Source organism: Aotus nancymaae, unplaced genomic scaffold (assembly GCF_030222135.1).
Source record: "Aotus nancymaae isolate 86718 unplaced genomic scaffold, 86718_ANA_hifiasm-v0.15.2.pri h1tg000033l, whole genome shotgun sequence".
Taxonomy (NCBI): Eukaryota; Metazoa; Chordata; class Mammalia; order Primates; family Aotidae; genus Aotus; species Aotus nancymaae.
Genome location: NW_026988447.1, coordinates 45,550,234 through 45,563,398, shown reverse-complemented (window position 1 = coordinate 45,563,398; position 13,165 = coordinate 45,550,234). Strand labels below are relative to the sequence as shown.

The window sequence follows — 13,165 nt, the reverse complement described above, 5'->3', positions numbered from 1 at the left end:
GCGAGCTGCGCGGGCCGTCAGCACCCCTGGCCCCGGCACAGCGGCGTGCGTTCCCGCCTTTGTCCAGCTTTGGGTTTTCGATCCTTGCCCCACTTAACCATTACATAGGGCAATCTTGCTTACTTATCTTCAGCTGCAAAACGGAATGGACCTTCTCACAGCTGGGGCATCCTCTAAAACAACTTTATCAAGTTTCTGACTCTGCAAGTCAGCTTATTGCCGACTATTAAGAACTAGCCCTTCGGTCTAGGAAATTTCCGTGCTTCTCACATTCGAGTTAGGCATGTTTGCTTTTTTTCATTTTTGTTGCAGCGGTTTGAATTAATAAGGGATCCCAAAGTATGTTGATTAATGTATGGAGAAATACGTTGCAAACAATTTAATGTTTAAATCCCTGGAAACTTGATTTTTCTGGTAACATCACCTCTGGGAAGTTCTTACATTTCTCGAGGTATAGTATTCCTGAGACCTCCCTTGCTTGATAATCGGACCTATTAGGATTTTCAGACATACGGAAGTGGATATGTGGGAGACAGGAGGGGCACCCAAACAATAGAATCTGGTGTCACAACAATGAAATAAAGTTACAAATTTTGTTTCAGTGTTTTTAGTTAGGCTGTGCAGTGTGCCCAGGACCTTTAAAAGCCTGCTTCATCCTTCAAGGTGAGCCAGGGGCCATCTATATTCATTTCTCTTGATATTCATGGTGATTTTCTACTCTAAGGTCTTGGAAACCATTTGATGTTCTTAGTTGATGTTCTCATAAACCATTAAAAGCACACACAAACGTTTGACAAATTTACAGACTACACACACACACACCATGGAAACGATTCCTGTTTCTGCAGGAAACCCTTGGAACATAGACAGTTCCTAATTTTTTTTTTTTTTTTTTTTTCTTAGACAGGGTCTAGCTATGTCTCCCAGGCTGATCTTGAACTCCTGGGCTCAAGGGATTCTTCCGCGTTGGCCTCCTGAAATGCTGGGATTACAGGCTTGAGGTACTACACCCGGCCCCTATGTAGATATTGATCCAAGTTTGGAAAAAGGTTTAAAAAGCAAGAACAAAAATCATAATGGAAAAAGAAAATCATGTAATGGCAGTATTCGGAGACTTTAAGGAACACAGTAAATGATTACATAATCCTGTCTCTAAGAAATATAAGTTTAGCTTTCACAGCAGGAGAGGAACAGTTAGCCCCTCTGTGAGTTTTGGTACCTTTGACTTACCATAGATCTCTAACTTCTCTAAGGGAAAATACATCAACAAAAACAAAAACTCTCTTTTGGGGGAATTTGGAGTTCCATTGCCTTGAAACACATAGTAGGTAAATATGTCTTGAATGAAAGTCACTTCTGAATCTGATCTGAGATGTTCAAACTAATCTATGGTGAGCCTACAATTTACTTGGCTCTTTGTTGTGCCTCACAAAAAACGGGACTAAGTAGGTCTTCCAGAGGTCGTTTGAACCGGGCTGAGACCAAGCCAGACCAGATACGCTGGGCCCAGCTGGAACCAGACCACAGTCCAGAAGGTGGGGCCCTAGCATTTTCCTCGAGCATTCAGCTCCTTGTCAAACACAGGCTTGAGCCACCTTCAAGCCATACAGGGCTCTCAGTCAAATGCTCTGCCATGTTTCTTTGGGCGCAAAAAATTTCCACAGCTTTTGATCACTAGAAAGGAAAACATGTTTTTTTGGTTTTAATCTGAAACAATCCTTATTTAGGGATGACCCTTGCTTTGGCATCTCTCTCAAATATTTGGTTGCATGCTGTCTTTCTGGGGAGCAAGGCTGCAGCCTTGAGAATCCCCCTCTCTGAATGTAGGCATCTTTACTAAATAGAAAATAGTGAAAGTATATATATATATATATATATATATATATATATATATATTTTTTTTTTTTTGAGACACAGTCTTGCTTTGTAGCCCAGACTGGAATGCAGTGGCGCAATCTCAGCTCACTGCAGCCTCCGCCTCCTGGGTCCTGGTTCAACCAATCGTCCTGCCTCAGCCTCCTGAGTAGCTGGGATGACAGGCATGTGCCACCATGATCAGCTAATTTTTTTCTATTTTTAGTAGAGACTGGTTTTCACCATGTTAGCCAGGCTGGTCTTGAACTCCTGACCTTGTGATACGCCTGCCTTGGCCTCCCAAAGTGCTGGGATTACAGGCATGAGCCACTGTGCCCAGCCTAACATTTTAAAGATAAATCTGAAATCAATATAAGAAACTTTCCAGATATTTTATGAATCTTGGTGAGATATTTTTGTACAATTGATGCACTCAGTATATTTCATTAAAGCATTCAGTGTTCTTTTGATCTATTTAATGGAGTGTTCTGAAGATCTACTAACTAAGACATGGGAACTAGCAATAAAAAGTCCTTAATAACAAGTTCCATTACAACACATAAAAAGGATACATGTTTGCCAAATCAAAATGCACAATATTGACCGGAAATTTGATTTTGAAGCCTATAAGACAGTGGTAATACGATGAGTCATTTCTTAAAACTTTAAAAGCTAGAAAGTGACCTTTCGGTATTATCTTTGAAAAACGGGAAATTAAAAGTCTGCTTTATATCAAGAGTTTAAATCCAGTCTTTAAAAAATAAACAAGAAAATCAAAAAATTGATATTAAAGTACTACCAAGCACCTGATTTACTTATTCTAGAAAATATTGCACTGTCTTGACACACAAGAAATTATTCAAAATACATTGCTCCTCCTTTCAAATTTGCTTTTGGAGGAATTTTTTTCATTGATAAGTCTAAAGCAAGCTCTAGTTATTGCATTTAAACTTATGTGCTTGAGTGGGCCTTGTTTTCTCATTTTAGGGAAGACTTGAATTATGACTGTATATTAATTAATTATTTTACCATACCATCAGTATTTACACACACACTCAAGCTCTTTTAATTGTGTCTTTGTTATTAATGATTGATTCCAAGCACCATGGTAGACTAAAAGCCTGATTGATAGAAAGAGAAAATAATAATAAGCTGAACCTTATTTGTCTTCAGTTACCAGAGAACCAGAGGGATTTTGTAATAATTGAATACAAAACCAAATTTCCAGAGCAGAAGAGAATAAAGATTTATTTGATGTGATTTTTTAAAAAAGTTTATTAAAATGCAGAGTAAGGGTGTCAAACTCGTGCTCCTAAAACATCCTCAGCATTGACTCTACAATAGCAGCAGCACCATGAAAAGATTTCCCTTGAAACCTGAAAAAGGCTGAACATTAAATTTTTCTTAATGTCTTGATTTTAAGAAAGGTACCATACACTTGTATGTAGTACCAAAAAAGAATCATAAAATTTTTTAACTAGAAGAAAACCGAAGATTGTTGTGACTAAATTGAGTAAATTATGCTACAGATTGGATGTGTCCCTCAAAAGTGTATGTGTAGGAAACTTAATTCCCAAAGCAACAGTGTTGGGAGGCAAAGGCTGGTAAGACGTGATTGGGCATGAAGGCAGAGCCCTCGTGAATGGACTGGTGTCAATATCACAGGAGAGGTTAGTTATCTAGAAAGCGGGTTGTTATAAAAGCAAGCCCAACCCCATTGCCTCTCTGCATCTCTTGAGCTTTCTTCTGCCTTCTTTCCTTCTGCCATGAAATAAACCTTGCCACATGCCAGTGGCAGGCTCTTGAACTTCCCAGACACCAGAACCATGAGCCAAATAATTTTTTCCTTTCTTTCACGACTAGAGACTAGATCTTGCTCTGTCCCCAGGCTGGAAGGCAGTGGTATGATCATAGCACTCTGTGGCCTCCAGCTCCTGGCTTCAAGCAGTCCTCAGCCTCAGTCTCCCAAGTAGCTGGGACTATAGGTGCATATAACTGTGCTCAGATAATTGAGCACAGTTTTATTTTATTTTATTTTATTGGCATAGATGAAGTCTCATTTTGTTTCCCAGGCTGGTCTCAAACTCTTGGCTTCAAGTGATCCTCCAGTCTTGGCCTTCCAAAGCTCTGGGATTATAAACCTGAGTCACCATGCCTGGCCCCAGATTTATTTACTTTATAATTTCTGTGGTATTCTGTTATAGAAGAGAACAGATTGAGACAGACAATTGGTAACAAGAAGTAGAGTTATTACTGTTACAAATACTTGAAAATGTGCAAGCAGCTTTGGAATTGGGTAATGAGTAAGTAAGCAAGAATTTGGAGAAGCCGCAAGGAAAGGTACATATTGCCATGAACAGAGCATTAAGGACAATTCTGATGAAGGCTTAGAACAAGACCTCAGAATTAGGGAAAGGCTAAATCTTCCTAAAAATTACTTAGAGATTATCACCAGAATGTTGATAAAAATATGGTCAGTAACAGCCATTCTGGCAAGTTCCAGACAAAAATGGGGAGCAAGGTATTGGAAACTAGAGTAAGGACCATTCTTGTTATAAGGTAGCAAAGACCTTGGCTGAATTATGCCCATATCCTAAGACTTTATGGAATGCAGAACTTCAGCGTGATGAACTAGGGTATATAGTGGAAGAAATATTAAGCAGTGAGTCATTCAGACTTCTGTGTGGCTACTTTTGACTATATACAATAAGATATGAGAGCAAAGGTATGAACTAATTAAAAGGGAAGCAAAGTGAAAAGATTTGGAAAATTTGCATCTTGGCCAGATAAAGAGTGAAAAAGCCTGTTCAGGAGAGAATACTAAAGGTGTGGCCAGTGACCATTTGTTGAAGGGATTAATATGAATAAAGAGAGCCAGGTGCTTCTCATCAAGGCAATGGGAAAAGACCATGAAAGCATTTGACAGATCTTCCAGGCTAACCCTCCCAACACAGATCCAATGCTGTAGGAGGGCAGAATGGATTTGAGCAATGGGCCCTGGGTGCTCTCCATGGGCTTGCTTCCCAGAGCCACCTCAGGTCTCTGCTCTACCCATTTCATTACAGTGCTCCTCAGACACCCTAGGTGTGACATGACTTGTCACTCCAGAATACTCAAGTGGCAAATTTTTGTGGCATCACATGATGTTAAGTCTGCAGATGTCCAGAATACAAGAGATGTGAGGGCATGGTTTTCTCCAGAATGCTGCAGACAGCCTTTGGAGGCCCAGACAGAGACTTGTCACAGGGCAGTAGTGCCAAAGAGAGCCTCCACTAAGGCAATGCCTAATGAAGCTGTGGGAGTGGGGCTGCCACCGAGATCTCAGAACTGTAGAGCTAACAGTATACATCACCAGCCCAAGAGAGCCGAGTCAGGGGCTGAGCCCAGCAGAACTGTGGGGCTGTGGCTACCCAAGGCCATGGTGGCACGTTCCCTACATCAGTGTCCTCAGGATGTGGGACATGGAGTCAAAGGAGATTGTTGTCTGCCTTTATGACATAATACTCTCTCTGTTAGGTTTTGGGCTTACTTGGGACCTCTTATTTCTTCTTGCCTATTTATCCATTTTGGAATGAGAATTTCTGTCCGGTGTCTGTCCCACCATAATATTTTAGAAATAGATTTTACGGGCCCACATCTGGAAGGAAAATGTCTCAAGGTGAATCATGCTGTGAGTCTCATCCATATCTGATTTAGATGAGACTTTGGACTTTTTGAGTTGATGCTGGAATTAGTTAAGGCTTTGGGGGCTACTGGGATAGTATGAATGTATTTTTCACTGTGAAAAGGATATAAATCTGGGGGGCCATGGGTGGAATGCTATGGTTTGAAGATTTAATGTGTTGGAAAGTTAATTTTCAATCCAACAGTGTTGGCAGGTGGGGCCTAATAAGAGGTTAATTGGGTCATGAGGACAGACCCCTCATGACTGGATTAATGTCATTATCCTGGGAGTGGTTTAGTTTTTCTGAGGTTAGATTATTATAAAAGTGAGTTTGACCCATTTGCTGTCTGTCTCACATGCTTGCTTCCACCTTCTACCCTTCTACCATGGGGTGACCCTCACCAGATGGCAGTGCCATGCTTACACTTCTCAGCCTCCAGAATTGTGAGCCAAATGAAATTATTTTCAGTGTAAATTACCCAGTCTGTGGTATTCTGTTACAGCAGCAAAACATGAACTAAGACACATTATAAAAAGAAAAGCTGAAAGATAAAGTAGTAGTCATCTCACTCAACAGGCAGTGCTATTCATGGAGCAGAGTATGGAAAGTTAACGAAAGCCAAAGAAACGTGAAAGAAACCAAGGTTAAGGTTTCAGGTACTGAGTGTCTAGTATATGCCAGAAAGCAGACTAGGTTCTTTGTATCTATTATCTTAAAGCCCTAGCAGCCTTACTGAAGTTCCGACAAGAAGTAAGTGGACAGCTTTGGTGAAGCATATACTCAGTAGGGATTCTAGAAGAAGTTTGTAGTCAGCTGAGACGTTCCCATGAGATAAGTACTATCCAATAGAACAAAAAGGTCTTATGTACATATACAGCTGACCCTTGAACAACACAGGGGTTACAGATGCCAACAACCATGCAGTCAAAAATCTGAGTATAACATTTGACTCTTCAAAACATAATTACTAATAGCCTACTGTTGACCAGAAGCCTTATTAATAACAATTAACACATATTTTATATGTTATACTTGTTATATATTGAGTTATTACAATAAAGTAAGATAGAGAAAAGAAAATGTTATTAGGAAAATCATAAGGAAGAGAAAAACATTTCCACTGGAAGTGGTCATCATAAAGCTCTTCATTTTCATTGCCTTCACATTGAGTAGGCTGAAGAGAAGGAAGAGAAGGGGTTGATCTTGCTGTCTCAGGGGTGGTAGGAGTGGAAGAAAGTCCATGTATATGGACCTATGCAATTCAAACTCATGTTTTTCAAGGATCAACTGTGTATCTGTGAGAGAGAGAGAGTGTGTGTGTGTGCGCGTGCGCACACGTGCGCACCTTTAATATCAGCTTCCAATGAAGCCAACTTCTGACCGTAGAGCTCTAAAAAAAATGCATTATTTCAAATCTTATTATCTGGTTTCAGCTGGGACAAATAGCAAATATTTCTGAAGTATTGAACTCCTTTTTTTTCTCTCTCATTTTTTTAAATAAAACAAAGTTATCTCTCAGGTGACTCAGAACTGAAACCAATAAGCCTTTTATGACTTAATCATGGATGCCAAAGGTGTCCTCAAAATAAGGTGCAAAAAGATATAACCCTCCCATGATCCAGAACCATTCTTAAAGATAGCCAAAAGAAACAGAGATACATATAACACCCCCACAACCACATGCCAGCAATAGTCAGTGTATTAGCCAAAAAGGGATGCAACCCACATTTCTGCCTGGCCATATTCTTGGGGCCTCCATCCTGAAGTTGGCTGACTGCAATGCAAAACCAGTAACTCATGCACCTCTGACAGGCAGAAAGTCAAGCCAAGTTTGCAGGGGAAAAATCAAGACAAACAGGAAAGCAATAGCTGTCTCTGAGAAAAGATCAGTAACTAATGGATGCCCCAAACCAAATTTAACCAGAGTCACTATCTCACTATCCAAACAAATAATTCATCTGCTAATCTAAATTTAGAAAGAAAGGAATGAGGAGAAATGTCTACCTTCATCTCTCAGGCATTTCAGATAGAGATCTGAGAGAGGTGACCTTGGTAAGAATTCTTACCTCTCTCCAGCACTTGTCAGTTTTCCCACGATCTCATCTGCAGGCTCCAGAACCAGTGGGGTGTCTCAGCCATCTCCTTCTGGCCACCAGAAACTGTGGGGAATGAAGAATTATATGTTCTTTACTCATCCCTGAGGCCCCTATAACAAAAGACCAATTAATAGGAAAGACAGACAAGTTTATTTAATAATTTTTATGTGACACAGGAGCCTTCCTAAGAAAATGACTCAAAGAAACAGGTACACTTTGTTTTTCATGCTAGGTTTGATGAAGAAGTGGACAGTAGTAAAGAAATGTAATTGGACAAAGAGGGGATGACCTAACGGTGATAAACTTGGGGACTTAGCAAGGCTTTTGTGTTCAGATTCTTCTCTGTGTCCATGTGTCTTCAGAGATAAGGATGTTCTTTTCCTCCAGATATGGGGAGGACACCTCTGAAATGAGGATCTTATAACCTTTTTCCAAAGAACTTTAGAGAACTCCTCCTAGGTTTCATGACCTGCTTCAAGAGAGAAGGGTGAGGGAAGGTCAAAGAGTGACCTTCTTGTTTATGCAGTTTCCTCAACTGCCGATATTTTGGGGTTGTATGTACTGGATTTCACTACCTGTAATTTTATTAGCCTCATTTTACACACAAGGCAACTAAATCTTGAGAGAGATTATTAATCTTATTAGTCAATTTCATATATTCATGAAGTTTTGGAGGTGATTCAAGCCCAGGACTGGCTGATTTCAACATCCTGCGTCCTTGATTCTATATCCTGCCTACTCTGTCCTGACCTCTGAACAGTTATACTTCCCATAGGGCTTAGCAGTGGCTCTAGGACAGGTAGAACTTTCTGTTTCTCTCTCTCTCCCCACTTCTGTCTGACGACTCCTTCCATTTTTCCTCTAGAACCTGGCAGAAAATTTGATTGGCCAAGCTCTTTGTTTTTATCAGGACAAACAATAAACGTAAAAAAGCAATAAAATGGTTGCTCCGTGGTCAGTTCAACTTTGGTCTAATCAACTGTGTCTAAGGGAAGACAGTTTCTCCAGGGACATATCTTTCTCCAGGAGGGGGCTCTAAGGAAGGACCCTGCCTTTCTGGAAAGTTTTTCTTATTCTAGCAGCCATTTTGAGGCTTGAGCAATTTATAACCACAGCCTAGCTCATCCACAAATTTTTCTTCACAGAAATGATAACATTAGAAAGAATCAGTAATTAACCAAAAGCAATGCCAAATATTTGTCAGAACCTCCCAATTTGTTCTACTTGTTTTCCTTTGCTGTTATTAAAACAAAATGGCAACTTCAAAGCTTAAGTATTTTAAAAACAAAGGGCAGAGTAAGGAGGACCCTTAGTTTAAGTGATCGTTTTCTATAAACTCTTTGAAACTATGTAGATAAAGCAATAATAATAATGATTTATTATTTATTTAGCATAAGAGCAAAAACCAATTTTTTCCTTAGAAAATGGTATTTCAAATAAACATTACAGTTGAGTGCTGATGGATTGGTGACCTCTCAATAAAAGGGGGCACTTCCACCACAAATGACCAATTATCCCTACTGAATTATGATTGCATAAGGCCTTCTCTCTATCAACTGTTTATTTCTTCTTTTGCTTGGCAGCTTGAAGTTTCAGGTGATATTTTATCATTAGAAAGTTGAGTTTCTAACTCCATCCTGTTATGCTGAGTGTGAAATCATAATAAATTAACATTGTTTGAAGATCATTAATTTTAGAATTCCTCCCTCTTGTTTCCAGTTGTAACTGGACACCATATTAACATATCTTTACATACGAATCAATAATTTTTTTAACTTCTTCAATGAGTTCAAGACAATATTTATTGACATTGGTTTTCTGTGTTTTTAAAAGTTTATTTTAATTGGGCAACAGTAGAGTAATGTCACTTATTTCTAACACAGCCCCAAAATTTTGTACTGCTGAAACAGGTCTGCAGATTTTAAGTTCTTATATCCAACCCTAACTTACGAAATAAAGTATTTAAATTATATATGTGTCTGAAATAAAAAGCAATATATAATTTTGAAAGTGACTAGTACTGTTTGCCCTGAAGGTAATTGAAATCCTTTGTTACAAGAAACTTGTTAACATATGGAAAACCAAATTGGAAGACTTCTGGCTGTGTGACAGGTGTATTCCCTGGAGAAAAGAGACAATAATAATAATAATAAAATACATTAAAAATAAGAGATTCTTTTACATGATTGAGTCAGATGTTTTCTCCATGACTTAGAATCTAGCCAGCCTTTGCACTGCTGTTCTCAGTGTAAGGAGTTTAGTTATTGTAAGTCTGTCTTTATTAAAGACAACTGCAACTGCAGTGAAAAAAATTGGCGTGAGGGTGATCGCTCAAATCACGAGTTCTGAACTTCACTGAAAAATTTTTACCATAAGGAACCTTAGACCAGAAAGAAGCAAAAAGAATTTTTTTAAAAAATTGCATAGGCCATACCAGAGTCTGTGCTAAATTATATAGGCTACCCACAAAAATGGTTTCTGGAAACTTCTTCCTCCAAATACAACCACTAAAATAGACTCTACTGCTCCTAAGGGGAACTCCTGTATGTTAAGAGTGCTTCCCTGTCTCAGTTGGAGTTATGAGGAGCCATGGAAACAGCAGGGATTTTGGAATCAGGGAGTATGATGTTTGAATCACAGATCTGAGCTATATTAACATGAGACCACGGGAAAGGCTAATAGCTACTCTGAGATGCTATTTCCCTACCTATGCAATGAGGATGATAATGCCTGATTTACAGAACCTCAGACACAAAATATGTTCAAAATAAATGGGTGTTATTGTTATTATTACCGTGGATTAGAACTATGTTTCATGGCTGTACTTCAGTGTTCTTCACCAAGCCATCTGAGTTTTGCTATAATTATACAGAAGTGAATCTATTACTTAGTATTGTGGCACATGGCAGCCTCCACAATCATCCCTCCTGGGCAAGAATGATGTCTTTAATATCTACATGAACCTGACTATGAGCCAATGATGCTTTCAGAGAGATAGCCAGGTTCCCAAAAATTTCCAGTGAGAGCTTATGGGAATTTTTTTCTTTTCTTTTCTGGGCTTATAGATCACTTGTATCTCCAAAGGATGTGAAAATAATTTTAATAGTAGTTAATTTGTGTTAAACATATTTTGTCATTTTGAAGTTCTTGATTATGCTCCAAATTCATTTAAAACTGTGTAAGAAGTTCTTTAATTTTTAATTCAAATTATATGGTATCTGGCCAGGCATTGTGGCTCATGCCTGTAAATCCCAACTCTTTGGGAGGCCAAGGTGGAAGGATCAATTGAGGAAAGGAATTTGAGACAAGTCTGGGCAATACGGTGAGTGTAAGGTTTAAATGAGAGGCAACGGAGGCCAGTTATTGGAAGGAAGAAATTTAATCGGCTCTTGGGCAAGGTTCTGCAGTGGGACAGGAAGGGCCAGAGAAGTCGCACGGACTCCTCTCAGATGTGGAGTATTATAGGGAGTGGAGGCGTTTGATTGGTTGTGGGAGAGCAGGATGTGGACATGGCAAGCTGCTATTGGCAGGTAGGCAGGATTTCTGGTGAACAGGCTGCCCAGGGGAAGTGGGACCTGGACAAGACAAAATGCTATTGGGCAGGTCCTTGCAGGGCTTCTTTTGAATTTTGGCAGGGTTCTTTAATGGCGAGCTAGGTGCTGATTGCAGAGCTTGGTGCCGGGCATGGAGTGGTGACGTAGTTTCTAGGCACGGAGGGGGGTGGGCATGTCCGAGCTCCCGGAGAGGGAGGGGGGTGTGTCCGAGCTCCCAGCAAGGGAGAGGGGGTGTGTCTGAGCTCCCGGCGAGGGAGGTGGGGGGTGTGTCCGAGCTCCCGGGGAGGCGACCGGCCTTACAGTGAGATCCTGTCTCTACATTTTTTTTTAAACAGCCAGGTATGATGGTGTACTGTAGTCCCAACTACTTGTGAAGCTGAGGCAAGGAGCTCAGTTGAGCCTAGAAGTTCAAGGCTGTAGTGAGCCATGATCACACCACTGCACTCTAACCTGGGCAATAGAGCAAGACCTTATCTCAGAATAAATAAAATAAAACAAAACATGGTATCTGTATAAAAATAAATCTTTAAGATAATAATATATTCCTGAAGAGTACATATAGAATTCCTAATTGTGCACCAAGCACAAAGAATAATCCACACTAGTTATCAGATTTTGCAAATACAAGGGTGCATTAAAATATTCCTATAATTGAAACTACTTCAGGATGGGGAAGAAAGACAGGGGAGCGTGTTTAATATGTTACAAAGAATGTCTCATGCAGTCCATATTACTGCTCAGTTGGAGGCAGGGTAAATTTGGGCATAGGGGTGGGGAAAAATTATTTCTAACAAAGAGGTTTTAACAGCATTTCTGTCACTATAGCATTTAACTTACTAATAGGAAGAGAACACAGATATTGAGCAGTCAGACTGGAAATAGAGCACTGTAGCCCTGCACATCAATACAAGCATCTTGCAGAGCTCACTGCAAAGAAGTAAGGCCTTCTAAGCTTCAATTGATAAAATTCAGCATTAACATATTGCATTTGAGCAAGTACATAAGCAAAGACAGATTGTTTACCAAGGTTCCAGAAGGTAGAAGTTGACATGACATCTTAACCTGAAAGGATAATTTTAAGGACATGTTGAACATGGAGGCCAAGGTGGGCAGATTACTTGAGGTCAGGAGTTTGAGATCAGCCTGGCCAACATGGTGAAACCCTGTCTCTACAAAAAAAAAAAAAAAAAAAAAAGCCAGATGTGGAGATGGACACCTGTAATCCCAGCGTCTTCGGAGGCTAAGGCAGGAGAATCACTTGAATTTGGGAGGCAGAGGTTACAGTGAGCCGAGATCATGCCACCACACTGCAGCCTGGGCAACAGAGTGAGACTCCATCTTGAGAAAAAAAGAAAAAAGGGCTTAAACATGATAAACACAGAAAAGGATTCAAAGGGCCAGAATTGCTTATTTGTACTTAAGTTTAGGAAATGGGGAAACCTGGGACAAGACATACATGTTTGTATAGTAAATTGTACACATAGCAATGGTTTCATTGTGAAGAATAAAGTGCAGATTGCTCTCACTGAGAGCATGAGTAATGTCATCTCAAACAAATCATTCATTAGGTGTTTAAAAAGTTCCTCCAAAACTAATTAAGTATCAATAGAACTGTGTTTTTCTACCAAAATTATGGTGCTCAGAGTTTGGCAATGCACAATAAACAGCATCCCTTGTAGAATTCTGTATACATGAGATTGAATTTTGCCTGGGTATACTATGTTATCTAATATTAAGAAAATATTAAAAACACCAAAAAAATGAAATCTTTAAAGTTTCATTTTTTAAATTGTATAATTTAAAAATTTTTACATTTTAAAAAATTGTATAATAATTTTTATACAATGAGAATATAGAGAGGAAACAGTGAGTTAATCTTAAAATTATTTAGTTAATTTGTTTTGGATTGCTCGGTCCAATATTTGACACACATTCCTCCCTTCTATTCTCTCTATTTCCTTTCCCTTTTCCTGCCAGTCTCCTGAAACTCCACTGT

The 13,165-nt window shown here is 39.4% G+C and overlaps 1 protein-coding gene and 1 long non-coding RNA gene across 3 annotated transcripts in view; one reads left to right on the top strand and one right to left on the bottom strand.

Annotated features, from left to right (window-relative positions):
- Nucleotides 1–190, bottom strand: part of PRDM5 (PR/SET domain 5) — a 221,256-nt gene extending 221,066 nt beyond the window's left edge. Inside the window, exon 1 of the mRNA XM_012473048.3 lies at nucleotides 124–190. The gene's annotated coding sequence lies outside the window, so the exon portion shown is untranslated. The remainder of the gene's footprint in view (nucleotides 1–123) is intronic.
- Nucleotides 1–13,165, top strand: part of LOC135277795 (uncharacterized) — an 80,298-nt gene that overhangs the window by 798 nt on the left and 66,335 nt on the right. Inside the window, exons 1-2 of one of the 2 annotated variants that reach the window (XR_010345388.1) lie at nucleotides 157–663; nucleotides 904–1,001. This is a non-coding gene — a long non-coding RNA (uncharacterized LOC135277795). Of the gene's footprint in view, nucleotides 1–156; nucleotides 664–903; nucleotides 1,002–13,165 lie in introns of those variants that run through there. The other variant, XR_010345387.1, reaches the window with a different exon arrangement.